Raw genomic sequence first — 15083 nt, 5'->3', positions numbered from 1 at the left:
ATACCTATTCACAGTATGTTCGAGTGTCATTCATATCTGTTCATATCACTGCTGTTTTATATAGTGTCTGTCCACAGCATCTATACGTTTAGTGCCATTCATATCCATTCCCATCATCGTCTTCTGTATTATATAGCGCCTTTCTTACCTCTCTAAAAATGTTCGTGCCGTTCGTTTTTTTATCTCTCTGTGACTGCAAGCAGGCTTCCCTTGCCTGTGCTGCACTTTCACTTATAGCTCCTCGCTCTGCGCTATTGTTTGCCTCCCTCGTTTTAATTAGCCGTCTTCTCGTTGCTCCCAAGTCTGAACTTAATAAACGAACGCCGTGCCGACTGCGTGCTCCGCTGATCGGCGCTTATTTAACCTCCTCGCGCAGCTCCGCCGAGTAACGAGATTGCAAATTGATTTCTTTGCGCTCGCTCGCCTCTCATCGCACGCCAGATCAATTATTTTATTGTTTTAATTTACACAGTAGCGCCACAGGCATTCACTCTGTTGCACTGCGTTAACACTAAAATGATACGCAATGTGTCAGAACAAACTCTCAAAGTTTACTCGAGATGTCGTGAAAGAAACGCGAGCGCCGCAGACTAGAGCGCAGGCACTAGGAGAGGAGCCATGAGAGTGCGTTCTGCGCATGCGTGCTCGGTGAGGCTGAGATACGCGCGCACAGGACCCCAGAAGGGACATTCAGCAGGACAGATGGCCCTGTTGTCCCGTATGACGTGCGTCTTAATGGAGGACTGGCAGCTCTCAGAGATCAGGTTTTAATGGCACTATATAACTGATACCTAGATATGAAAGTCACTATATAATAGATAGATAGATAGATAGATAGATAGTAGATAGATAGATAGATAGATAGATAGATAGATAGATAGATAGACATATTTTAGCACAGCTGGCTGGGATAGATAGATAGTGTGATGGACGGCTGGCAGCTCATCCCGGCCGACACATTCAGGACACTACTCCCTGTAGCCTTGAGGTTCCCCGGATTCCCGCAGGGCATCATGGAAAATGGAGTCCGTTTCTTCAGCCCTGTTGGGTGCCATGGGTGCCGCCAGGGCAAGCTCATCCAAAACCCGGGGATTGTTACAGTTACGCCACCCCGGAAGTACTTCAGAGTCACGAGGACGGAAACCTGCACTACTTCCGGGACACTTGAGAAAAGGACTATGTGGCGCTGACCCGGAGAAGGAGGGCTTCCAGGTCAGGGACTATAAAAGGACTCTGGGAAACCCCAGCAGACTGAGCCGGAGTTGGGAGGGAGTGTGACAGAGCTGCTGGGAGGAGTGGAGAATTTGTTATTGGTTATTATTGTTATTGATTTATTGGAGTATTGTGGAGTGGAGGTGCTTAGTGCACACTATTATTATAATAATAATTTGGACTTTTACCAGGTGTCTGACGTGTCGTCTGAGGGTTCAAGGGGATGACATTCACAATAGATAGATAGACATATTTTAGCACAGTTGGCTGGGATAGATAGATAGATAGATAGATAGATAGATAGATAGATAGATAGATAGATAGATAGATAGATAGATAGATAGATAGATAGATAGATAGATAGATAGATAGATAGATAGATACTCTACAAAAGAGGTAGCAAAAGGGAGAAATAGATATGAAAGATGCTATAAGATTAACAAACTTCAAAGGTGCTATGTAATAGACAGACAGCCAATAGAAGTATGACAGTTCTGGTCATAATTTGTGTCATTAAATTAAACACACCTTCTGCTTGCTGTCCCCCTGCAGTTCTTACTGGCACACCTTACAGAACAGAACATGAGAGAGTGAAGGCAGATGAGCTCCTACTGCCCGTCCTCATGCCGCAATAACACATTGTTGCCCCCCAGACACAGAGGTTCAATTTGTATTTAAATGAGCAGAGGAGATCAGCATGAGCTGCTATATCAGACCTGTGCCGGGTCTTCTCTCATCTTTCCCGACCGGCCTCTTTGACTTGAGGACTGGCGCATCCTTGCTGAATGACAAGTACAAGCCTGCAGTGAGAGCAGCACGTGCTCATTAGACGGCCATAATGCAAATAAAAGTCAAATAAAACAGTGGAGCTGGACAGGAGTGACCTGCGCAGGCAGTAGGTGGACTGTAGAGAGTGGCACACCCCGTGCACTGCTTCAATCTGTAAAGGGCTGCGTCTGACATCACCAGCTGAGAAGCACAAAATTAATGGATTCTTGTGAGCAGCATCAGTACTGAGAAGGTGTAGAAATGAGAAAAGCTGAGCCGTTACGTTTGAGTGGAGTGGGAGCGAGAAAGTGTTGAGGTGGGCTTGAGGGGGAGAAAAGAGAAAAGCACAAAGATAGCAGGGCACCAAAAAACAAAGTGACAATCATGTATTGAGAAAACAAAATGCTGACTTTATTGATACTGAGTTGACAACGCATATTATATTGTATATACAATTATACATATATATAACTTTATATAATATGCTACCAAGGCTGTTTGTTTGTCTGTCCACGATTTTAAATCACCTGTAGCTCGCAAACCATTTGACGTATTAACCTGAAATCTGGTACACATGTACTACATGACATCTACTGTCCACTTTAGGGGTGATGATTGACCTGCAAGGTTATTCTTCTTTTTATTGTTACAGTAATCCCTCACTATATCGCGCTTCGACTTTCGCGGCTTCACTCTATCGCGGATTTTATATGAAGGCATAACTAAATATATAACGCGGATTTTTCGCTGCTTCACGGGTTCTGCGGACAATGTGTCTTTTTACTTCCTGTACATGCTTCCTCAGTTGGTTTGCCCAGTTGATTTCATACAAGGGACGCTATTGGCGGATGGCTGAGAAGCTAACCAATCAGAGCACGCAGTTAAGTTCTCCTGACTGAGAAGCTAACCAATCAGAGCACGCAGTTGAGTTCTTGCGTGCTGAATGCAGTGTTAACCAGGAAGTCTTGTCTCGCTCATTCAGCATCAACGTGTTTCGCTGTGTAAAGAGTTGTGCTCTTTTGTGTTTATCTTTGTGCATAGTCAAGCCCTTCATTATGGCTCCAAAACGATCTGCTACTGCTTCAGGGGCCGTGCCCAAGCAAGAAGAAGATGTTAATGATTGCCGAAAAGGTAAACATTTTGGATTTGTTGAAGGCTACGATTCTTTTTATTTAAAAAGTAGGAAAAGAATATAAGATCTACGGCCGCAGTGTCCTCTTAACCAGGGTGCAAAACGACTTGTTAGTGGATGTAATAAGGCAGTAGTTGGGATGGAATCTGCTTTAGGGATTTGGATTGAAGAAGAACAACGGCATTGCTACACAATCACCTGAAGTGGCTCCTTTATGGGCTGTAACGCTCTCCTTTGTTGTGCAGTAAAATTAAACTCATTGTTATCGGACAAGTCATCGTGTCATTGTTGGTGAGTAACCATAATTAATTTTCTACTTACAGTACTTAGTACATGTAATGACGCTTAGTGTCACTGTACACACACATTTACTGTATACTATTTTTGTTGCATTGTACGTATTTATTGCTGGTGGCCTGTCTGTAACATGTGATATCGGAGACACTCAATATCTTTAAAATAATATTTAGGTTTTACTGTATATAAACAGTGTGTTTATATACATAATTTCAATAAATCTTACCTAATATCTAAGAGAATACAAAGGGATTATGCTGTATAACTCTGCGGGGAATATTTAGAAACAGTGTGGGAGAGTTTATAAGGGCTTAAAATATATAAAAATAACCATATAAACATATGGTTTCTACTTCGCAGATTTTCACCTATCGAGGGTCGGGGTCTGGAACGCAACCCCCGCGATCGAGGAGGGAGTACTGTATTTTATTTTGTGGTAGAATCAACTCCTCGGCAGTGGCCAGCAGGGCGGCCATGCGGCTCATGTGTACTGGCGCCGTTCTCATTCCTTCCCACCTTCGCCGTCACTTCCCCTACCTCTTCATATCTTAAATCATTCTTGAGGCACATTGAAGACTTAAGAAAAATTAAAGGAAAACGTACTAAGTAATTGCAATACAAACACTGACTTAATCAGTTTTAACGCGAAAAGATGCCGACAGAAGAAGAGAAGATTTGGGCCGCTAGGGAGGAGTAAAGAAGAGCTGCTCAGGAAGCAGCAAGCACATCAACCTCTGAACAAACAAATGGTTAACATACAGAGAAATAGGATGAAAACTATAAGTCAAGTGGATTCACTGCACTTTATCATGTAGTGCGCTACTACTGGTATAATATATATAATGTAGCAGTAGGGGGCACTATCGCTCCCTTGAACCCTCAGGTACCATGCCAAACACCAGGTAAAATTAAACAATTATTATTTATTATAATGATAAAGTGCACAAAGCACCACCACTCCACTATTCTCAATAAACAATACTAAATAATCAATAAACCAATCCTCCGACTCACAGACGCGTTGCCCTCCTACCACCCAGCTCAGCTCGCCATCTGAGAGCTCCCACTGTCCTTTTATACTTCATGACCCGGAAGTGCTCCTTAACCAGCAGTCCATGTGACTTCCTAGCACTTCCGGGTCAAATCAAAACCCTTCTTTCTTCTTCAGCCCGGAAGCACTTTATTCCTTCCGTCCTCGTGACCTGCAAGTAGTTCCAGGCTGTAGGAACACCAAATGTCTCTGTGCCTCCCTGCAGCGTCCTCTGGCGTCCCCGACGTTATCCAGCAGGGCTGTGTATTACAACTCTAAAGTCCATGATGCCCTGCTGGAATTCGGGGCATCTCCACACTGCAGGAAGGGCTCCATCTGGCGGCTTGGGGGTCTTGGCCGGGATAAACTGCCGGGCATAGTCCACTATATATATATATATATATATATATATATACATACAGTGGGGCAAAAAAGTATTCAGTCAGCCACCAATTGTGCAAGTTCTCCCACTGAAAAAGATGAGAGAGGCCTGTAATTTTCATCATAGGTATACCTCAACTATGAGAGACAAAATGAGAAAACAAAAATCCAGAAAAATCACTTTGTCTGATTTCTGAAGAATTTATTTGCAAATTATGGTGGAAAAAAAGGTATTTTGTCAATAACAAAAATTCATCTCAATACTTTGTTATATACCCTTTGTTGGCAATGACAGAGGTCAAACGTTTTCTGTAAGTCTTCACAAGGTGGAGCTCCGCTAGCAGTGGTGCTATTTTTCATATTATTTGCTTATTATTCTGAGATATCGTGTATTTATTCAACCCGAGAGGGACTGCTACAGTATATGTAAACACATATAAACATGGCCAACAAGAAGGGGGGTCCGAAAGAATCGAAGACTAAAGCTACATCCAAGCTACGATCAGCAAGCCCTAGCTCGAGATACGGCCTCTCAGAGACGGACCTGGATCAGATGGGCGAAAGTACAGACTCCTCGGGACCACGGTCCGCTACATCGTCGAAAGAGAGAGAAAAGGGGAGCGAAGGTGCGATCGTGAGTGCAGATGTGGATAGCTCGCCGATTGGAGAGGATTACCTGAAACTGGAAAAGGCCGGGAGGTCCGCGGCTTCAGTTACGCAATTACGCGGGTCTGCTGCTTCATCTATGGTACAAGAAGGCACAATTGAGTTATCTGAACTGAAAGTGTTGCTCGCTGAGCTCACGCAAGATATAAAGAAAAGCGAGAAGGCTAATGAGAAAGCAACGGCAAAGGCACATGAGAGACTGAAACAGGAGATGAAACAGGCCAATGAATGGCTGCGACAGGAATTCCAACAGGCAAATGAAAGGCTGCGTCAAGAGGTACAGCTTGAACTTCGACAGGTGCTGGGTAAAATTGAAGAGCGCATTGAGAAAACTCGGTTAAACTGAGCACGCTTGCTGATCAATTGGAGCATCTTAATGAGACATTCACGAATCGGATCGAAATGGCGAACATTCAGCTGCCAGTGCCGAGGAAAGAGCAGTAAATGTCAGTTCGGAATGTAAAAAACTCGGAGAAAAACTTGGAGACAGACTGGCTGCTTTAGAAGATGGGAGTAGAAGGTATAATGTCAGAATTGAAGGCCTGCCGGAGAATCGAGAAAGTTCAAACCCTGTGAAATTCGCAACTGAACTTTTTTCTAAAATAATCGGGGGCGACTTTAAAGCAGAATCTGAGATAGCAGCGGCTTACGCAGACGCTGATCAAACACCGCCAGACCCGACCAAGATCTTTTATAGTTCGTTTTGAACGATTATCATTTAAGCTAGAGGTGATGGCACTCCTCAGAAAAAAAGGAAGATATTATATATGAAAATAGCCACATTCGTGTCTTCCTGACTTCTCTCCAGCAACAGCTATTAAACGCAGCCTTCTATAATATTAAACAGCTGCTACGGCAAGCCAGTGTCAAATACAGCCTCCTGTATCCGCAAAACTGAAAGTGGAATGGCAGGGTCATTTCTATGTCTTCGCTAGCAAGGAGAAGCAGAAAATGAATTAAGAAAGCTGATCCCGGACTATTCTGATACATAATTGTGAGTCATGGCGGTAAATGATAAAGCTAGGATTAATAATCTACTGTCTGATCTATTTGTTTTAAAATACGGGTTTTTTATCAGCATATATTCTCATATATTCTTATTATTACTTACTTATTACTTATTATTACTTAGTATTACTAGGGCGCTAAATGTTTATGTTTTATTGTGCTTAATTACGTTTTCCTCCTTTTTTTTCTCTTTTTCTTTTCTAATTATTTCATGTGTACCCTAAATGAGACTGTTCAATATCATACCCTTGGTTTACTGTTATTGCTATTACTGCATTAAGACTTGTTATGCTTATTTTGGACACATCTTTAACACCATCACCTGGGTTTATTATCTGGGGTATCATCTTAATGCACTAAAATTGCTGAAGATTATATATATATATATTAAGTGCAAAATTCTTTTTTTTTTTTTTCCTCTTTTAAAGACTATATTGGTAACAGATATCTCTATCTTTTAACACTAAAGCGCCACTGCATGGGGGCTTGATGTGCTTTGGACGTGCTCTGTCTCTGGGTATGTCAGAGGACTGGGACTGCGTGAAGTGGGTTTTAGCCTCACCTGGGGAGGCAAAAGGGAGGGTGGGGGGTTAAGGGGGGAAGAGAAAGAGAGCAGGCTTGATCTATACCTAATCTATCATCTCAATCTTTATAATTATAACTATCAACGTAATAATAAGCTGCATGGCAACAACTCTTGGGGAATAGGAAATTAAGACCTAAACTATTTCACTTCCAGTTAAGACTATAAAATGACATCAAAAACTCAGAATCAGTGTCTCCATGATGGGACAGTTAACTTCGTAAGCTGGAATGTTAAAGGCCTGAATCACGAATTAAAGAGAAAGAAAGTACTTTCTCACCTAACAGGTCTAAATGCTAAAATAGTATTTTTACAGGAAACCCACTTACTAAGTAAGGATCAGTTCCGCTGCAAAAGACTGGACTGGCCAAATGTTCCATTCTAGTTTTACAAAGAAAACTAGAGGGTGGGAATTCTCATACATAGAACAGTACCATTTGTAGCATCAGATGTAGTATTGGATCCTGAAGGGAGATATGTGATGGTCATGGGAGACTTATCTAACTGTAAAATGATTTTGATAAATGTTTATGCACCTAATGTTGATGATAAGGAATTTATACAAAATTTATTTGCATCCATTCCCAATCTGAACACTCATAAACTTATAATGGCTGGGGACTTTAATTGTGTTTTAAATCCACTTTTAGATAAGACTTCCTCCACAGGGGGAACGGCAACTAACACCGCAAAGATAATTACAAAGTTTATAACTGATCACAACTTATCAGATCCCTGGAGGTTTTTAAACCCAAATTCAAGAACATATTCTTTCTACTCACCAGTACATCATTGCTACTCAAGGATTGATTACTTCTTTATAGATAATAACTTCTTGCCTAAGATTAAATCTTGTAAATACGATGCTATTGTTATTTCAGACCATGCTCCGATGATCTTGGAGCTGAAATTACTAAGCCCCATACACTCACCCGCAGATGGCCTCAATCCGCTTCTATTAGCTGACGAGAATTGTACTGAATTTATATCCAAACAAATGAATTCTTTCTAGAGACAAATACATCCCCTGAGATCTCTGCAGGAATACTCTGGGAAACTCTTAAGGCCTTCTTAAGAGGACAGATTATCTCATATCTTTCCCACAGAAATAAATCCACAGCGAAGAAAGTAGCAGAGATAAAAAGTAAATTACTAAAATAGATGAAGAACATGCCAGACTACCAAGCGAGACTCTACATAAGAGGAGGCAGGCTCTACATTCAGAATTAAACCTCTTGACAACTAAAGAAACTGAACAACTAATTTACAAATCCAGACATCATTATTATGAACATGGAGAGAAAGCTAATAAGCTTTTAGCGCAACAAATTCACAAGCAAGATGTGCAACGCAATCTCGTAATTACTAACACTAACGGAGATAAAATCATCGAACACAAAAATATAATGTACACTTTTAGAGACTACTATAAATCCCTATATACTACTGAGTTTAAAGAAGACAATATACAATCTAATGCATTTCTGGATACATTACAGATACCACAAATTGACGCTTTTAGTGTGGAGGAACTCGATAAACCTCTGTCATTATCAGAATTACTGGATGCTATAAAGTCACTCCAAGGTGGAAAAGCAGCAGGCCCTGACGGCTACCCTGCAGAGTTTTACAAGAAATTCTCCGCTCAGCTAGCTCCCTCCTATTAGCAACATTTACAGAAGCCAGAGATAACCAATCTCTTCCACAAACCTTTCGCCAAGCACTAATCACTGTCTTTCCAAAACAAAATAAGGACTTATTACAATGTGCATCATACAGACCAATTTCACTTCTGAATAACGACGTTAAAATACTCTCTAAAATCATAGCTAGAAGGATGGAGAAAGTGCTCCCTCAGTAATATCACAAGACCAAACTGGATTTATTAGGGGCCGACACTTATCTTCAAATCTTCGACGCCTGTTTAATGTAATATACTCACCAACTAAATCAAACACCCCAGAAATATTATTATCATTGGATGCAGAAAAGCATTCGACATGATTGAATGGAAATACCTTTTACTATTTTGGAGAAGTTTGGGTTTGGCCCAACATTTGTGCATGGATTAAATTACTGTATACTAACCCAGAAGCTTCAGTTTGCATCAATAACATTTGCTCAGACTACTTTAAACTAGAACGTGGCACAAGACAAGGATGCCCTTTGTCACCACTGCTGTTTGCAATTGCCATTGAACCACTGGCAATACATTGTCGAAATACTGATCAGATAAAGGGGATTAGCAGAGAAGGACTGGAACAGAAAATCTCATTATATGCAGATGACATGGTACTGTATATATCGGACCCAGAAAATTCTGTGCCTGCAGTCTTAGCAGCACTCACAGAATTTCAAAAGCTCTCTGGTCTCAGAATTAATCTGAATAAAAGTGTACTCTTTCCGTGAATTCTCAAGCATATAATATTAGATTAGACACCCTACCTTTTATCATTGCAGAACAGTTTAAATACCTCGGGGTAAACATCACAAGTAAACATAAAGCTCTTTATCAACAAAATTTCGTCTGCATGGAAAAAATTAAACAAGACTTGCATAGATGGTCAACCCTTCATCTCACACTAGCTGGAAGAATTAACACTGTTAAGATGAATATTCTTCCTAAGCTCCTTTTTTTATTTCAAAACATACCAATATACATTAATAAATCGTTCTTTAAGCAATTAGATTCAACAATAACCTCATTTATTTGGAATTCTAAACATCCACGCATCAAAAGAGCGACCCTACAAAGACAAAAGGCAGAAGGCGGCATGGCTCTACCTAACTTCCAGTTTTATTACTGGGCGCAAATATACAGTCGATAAGAACCTGGACACAAATAGAAGAACATACACAGGCATGGACCGCAATAGAAGTAAAATCCTGCAGTACTTCTTTGTATTCCTTGCTCTGTGCTCCAATAAACACACGTTATCGGCAATACACTAATAACCCAATTGTGCTCCACTCACTTAGAATCTGGAACCAATGTAGAAAGCATTTTAAGACGGAGAAGCTTCTTTCTGTGGCACCCTGCAAAAGAACCACCTCTTTCAACCTTCACAAACATATGCAGTTTTAATATCTGGAAAAATTTGGAATTAACTTGCTTAGAGATCTTTATATAGACAACGTATTTGCATCCTATGAACAATTACATTCCAAATTTAACATTCCAGCTACAAATTTCTTTCACTATCTTCAAATCAGGAACTTTGTTAAACAGAACCTTCCAGATTTTCCTCATCTTGCACCCTCATCCACGCTGGAAAAATATTGCTCAATTTCAAGGAATTAGACTCCATCTCTACAATATATAAAATCATTTTACAATCCCTTCCTTTCAAAGATCCAAGAGGACACTGGGAAAATGACCTCTCAATTAATATATCAGAAAAGGAGTGGAAAGTAGCAATGCAGAGAATTCACTCAAGCTCCATATGCAAAGCATACAATTATACAACTCAAAATTATATATCGAGCACATCTGTCTCGACTAAAACTCTCAAAATGTTTCCAGGGCATGATCCAACCTGCGAACGTTGCAACCAAGCCCCAGCCTCACTAGGTCACATGTTCTGGGCCTGCACCAAATTAACATTATTCTGGACAAAAATTTTTAATTACCTCTCAGACAGCCTTGGACTCACAATCCCTCCTAACCCATTAACAGCTGTGTTTGGGGTTCTTCCAGAGGGCTTAAAGTGGAGAAAGACAAACAAATTGTGATTGCATTCACTACACTGTTGGCACGCAGACTTATTCTGATAAACTGGAAGAACCCAAACTCTCCTCTTTAAGTCAGTGGGAAACTGATGTGTTATATTATTTAAAATTGGAAAAATCAAATACTCAGTTAGAGGATCTGTACAGACTTTTTCAAAACATGGCAGGATCTAATCAGTAATATTTTAAAATAAGTTTATAAAGCACAGAGAATTTGTTAATTTAGGTATTTTACAAGCCTTAAATTTTACACGTTTGGCTTGCTCTCTCTCTCAGGGTGGGGATCGATCTGTTCTTAACATAATTTTTTTGTAAAAACTTGATTGCTATGTATTGATTGTAATAAAATTAATAAAAAAAAAAGTCTTCACAAGGTTTTCACACACTGTTGCTGGTATCTTGGCCCATTCCTCTATCCTCCATCCTAGAGCAGTGATGTTTTGGGGCTGTCGCAGGGCAACACGGACTTTCAACTCCCTCCAAAGATTTTCTATGGGGTTGAGATCTGGAGACTGGCCAGGCCACTCCAGGACCTTGAAATGCTTCTTACGAAGCCACCCGGGCAGTGTGTTTGGGATCACTGTCATGCTGAAAGACCCAGCCACGTTTCATCGTCAGTGCCCTTGCTGATGGAAGGAGGTTTTCACTCAAAATCTGACTGACGATACATGGCCCCATTCATTCTTTCCTTTACACGGATCAGTCATCCTGGTCCCTTTGCAGAAAAACGGTCCCAAAGCATGAAGTTTCCACCCCCATGCTTTACAGTAGGTATGCTGTTCTTTGGATGCAACTCAGCATTCTTTCTCCTCCAAACACGACAAGTAGAGTTTTTACCAAAAAGTTCTATTTTGGATTCATCTGACCATATGACATTCTCCCAATCCTCTTCTGGATCATCCAAATGCTCTCTAGCGGACTTCAGACGGGCCTGCACATGTACTGGCTTAAGCAGGGGGACACGTCTGGCACTGCAGAATTTGAGTCCCTGGCGGCGTAGTGTGTTACTGATGGCAGCCTTTGTTACTTTGGTCCCAGCTCTCTGCAGGTCATTCACTAGGTCCCCCCGTGTGGTTCTGGGATTTTTGCTCACCGTTCTTGTGATCATTTTGACCCCACGGGGTGAGATCTTGTGTGGAGCCCCAGATCGAGGGAGTTTATCAATGGTCTTGTATGTCTTCCATTTTGTAATAATTGCTCCCACAGTTGATTTCTTCACACCAAGCTGCTTACCTATTGCAGATTCAGTCTTCCCAGCCTGGTGCAGGTCTACAATTTTGTTTCTGGTGTCCTTTGACAGCTGCTTTGGTCTTGGCCATAGTGGAGTTTGGAGTGTGACTGTTTGAGGTTGTGGACAGGTAATAATAAATAATAATAATTCATTACATTTATATAGCGCTTTTCTCAGTACTCAAAGCACTATCCACACAGGGAGGAACTGGGAAGCGAACCCACAATGTTCCACAGTCTCCTTACTGCAAAGCAGCAGCAGCAGCACTACCACCGCGCCACCTGTGAGGAGAAGTGTCTTTTATATTGGTAACGAGTTCAAACAGGTGCCATTAATACAGGTAACAAGTGGAGGACAGAGGAGCCTCTTACAGAAGAAGCTACAGGTCTGTGGGAGCCACAAATCTTATTGTTTGTAGGTGACCAAATACTTATTTTCCACCGTAATTTGCAAATAACTTCTTTAAAAATCAGACAAAGTGATTTTCTGGATTTTATTTCTCATTTTGTCTCTCATAGTTGAGGTATACCTATGATGAAAATTACAGGCCTCTCTCATCTTTTGAAGTGGGAGAACTTGCACAATTGGTGGCTGACTAAATACTTTTTGCCCCACTATATATATATATATATATATATATATATATATATATATATATATATATATATATATATTCTTGTATGAGGTCTACCGGAAGTGATGCCATACAGAGTCACTGGAAGTGATGTTGTGGTGGCCATTTTGAAACCCCTAAATAGCAGTGATTATTTTTGTTCTGTTTTCCTGTTGGAAGAAGAGGTTCAGGTAAGTAACACGTGATAATACTTCATCTCGCAATGTTTCACTCACCTTTGGGCTTGTTGACTGCCTTTCAATCGCACATGTGTGACAATATATATATATATATATATTGTGATAAGGATGCTATATAGCACTCGACCCGGCACAGACTGACCAAGAGGCACGTGTAAAATCCAAACACAGACTTTATTTTCTTCAGCTGGAGAGCACGTCTTCCCCATGAACCCCCCAACCACAACACAGTCCCAAAAGTACTTAATATAAACAACACAACCCTCCATCTTGGCACCACCACTCCTCCCAGGCAACCTTGTCCTCTTCCTCCCGATTCTGGCTTGATCACCTGCTTCTGATTGCACTTCCAGGCGGGGCTGTAGATTTGTCCAGGCCGGCTCAGGGACCCATGCAGCACCCCCTGGCAGCCACCCCAGACCCCAACAGGACTGTGGAGAACTCCAACTCCCACGGAGCCTTGCGGGAAACTGAGGCACCATCCTCAGCCAGGGAGACTGCCACCAAGCGTCCCGGGGGAGGTACTGAACAGTCCATGATTGCTCCCCGGAACATGTGTAGAAGGGGCGGCCCGGCCAGGCATGGGACCCGGCCGCCCGCCACAATATATATTTATTGTGGAAAAGTTCTTCTTTATAAATAAAAAGAAGTGTCTCCAAAATAAGTTTTGGGGACCATCCCCGTGTATTGTCCAACGGACAATAAAAAAAAACACAAAAGAAACGTTGTTTGATCAAAAGCAAGAATTGTATAAAGCTGTTGATCAGTTACAGTGGTTAAAATGGCGTTTTTATGCAGTAGAGAAAATAAAAAAACAGGAAATGGTTGGCAGGAGGTGACATCGATACGGGGAGACGGAAGCCATAGAAATATGTAAATAGTTGCCGCATTCCCTGTGTTGCCCAGTCGACACGATACGTCAGCGCGTCCGCCATATTGCGAGTGGCAAAAGTGCCATTTAAACTAATACAGGTAGACGTGGAAACCGGGTTTTCAGATGAAAAACAACGTTTCAAACAGTATCGTTTGCATACAACAGATTTTGGCGAATCGTTTATATGCAATTATTTATATCCATTTATACACTAATAATGGCAGTTATTAAATAATAGTAATTATTATTATTATTAAATGATTCCTCCCATATAAGTAACATTTCTCGGACTGCCTTCTTCCATCTCCGACACATTTCTAGACTTTGTCCTGTTCTTAACCAACACAGTACTGAAGTATCGGTTAATACCTGAGTCACCTCACGTATAGATTACTGTAATGCTATTCTGTCTGACATCCCACAAAAACGTATCCATCGCTTACAACTTCTTCAAAATTTCTGCTGCCAGGATGATAACCTGCTGCTCTAAATCCACTGAACACATCACACCGATTCTCTCTCAACGTCACTGGCTCCCTCTTCACTACTGAATACGACACTAAATCTCACTCTGAACATTTAAAGCTCTCCACACCTCACTGATCTCCTCCAGACTGGCACTCCTCTCGCTCACTGAGATCCTGTAATTTGAGAGGATTCAGTCTGTCAATACGGTGCAGCCTTAGTTTGTGGAAGACAGAGACGACTAAAGACATGAGCATCAAATGATGGCTGTCAATTTCAAACTGTGTCTCCTTGATGTGCTCCTTGAGAAAACACATCATCAAGTTTAAGAAATGTTAGCAGCTAACAACAATCTACATAGTTAGTGACTAAATACATTTGGCCAAAATGTTGTTTGGAGGCTCACTTGAGCACATAAATGCATAGCTTTGCTAGCTTAGCCTGGCGTAGCTAAAGTTAAGATTATAAAACGGGATTTTCTAACGGCCAAATATAACCAAAACAATTATTCAGCCCTACCTATGAAATGTAATTCCCCGGGATGTGGTAACAGTGCATTATCCATTACTTCACTCCACAGCAGTGCCACTCGCAATATGGCGGTGACGTTGACGTACGATTCTGCTGGTCATGAGGCGTCTAGTTATTCTAGATCTATGACGGAAGCGACGTCATCTAACAGAAAACCGGAAGTGATGTCATCAGGAGATGCCGTAAGTAACGTTATGTCTGGCTCCAGAAGTGATGTCTCGGCGGCCATTTTGGAACCCGGAAGTCGGTTTCTTATTTCTCTTCGGTTTTCCTGCTGAGAAGAATGAGAGATTTAGGTAAGTACCACGTGACAACCCCTTGTTTCCCTCACCTTTTGGCTTTTTGACTGCCTCCTAAATGCAC

Source organism: Polypterus senegalus, chromosome 4 (genome assembly GCF_016835505.1).
Source record: "Polypterus senegalus isolate Bchr_013 chromosome 4, ASM1683550v1, whole genome shotgun sequence".
Lineage (NCBI taxonomy): Eukaryota > Metazoa > Chordata > Cladistia > Polypteriformes > Polypteridae > Polypterus > Polypterus senegalus.
Note: the sequence above shows the minus strand (reverse complement) of the source record.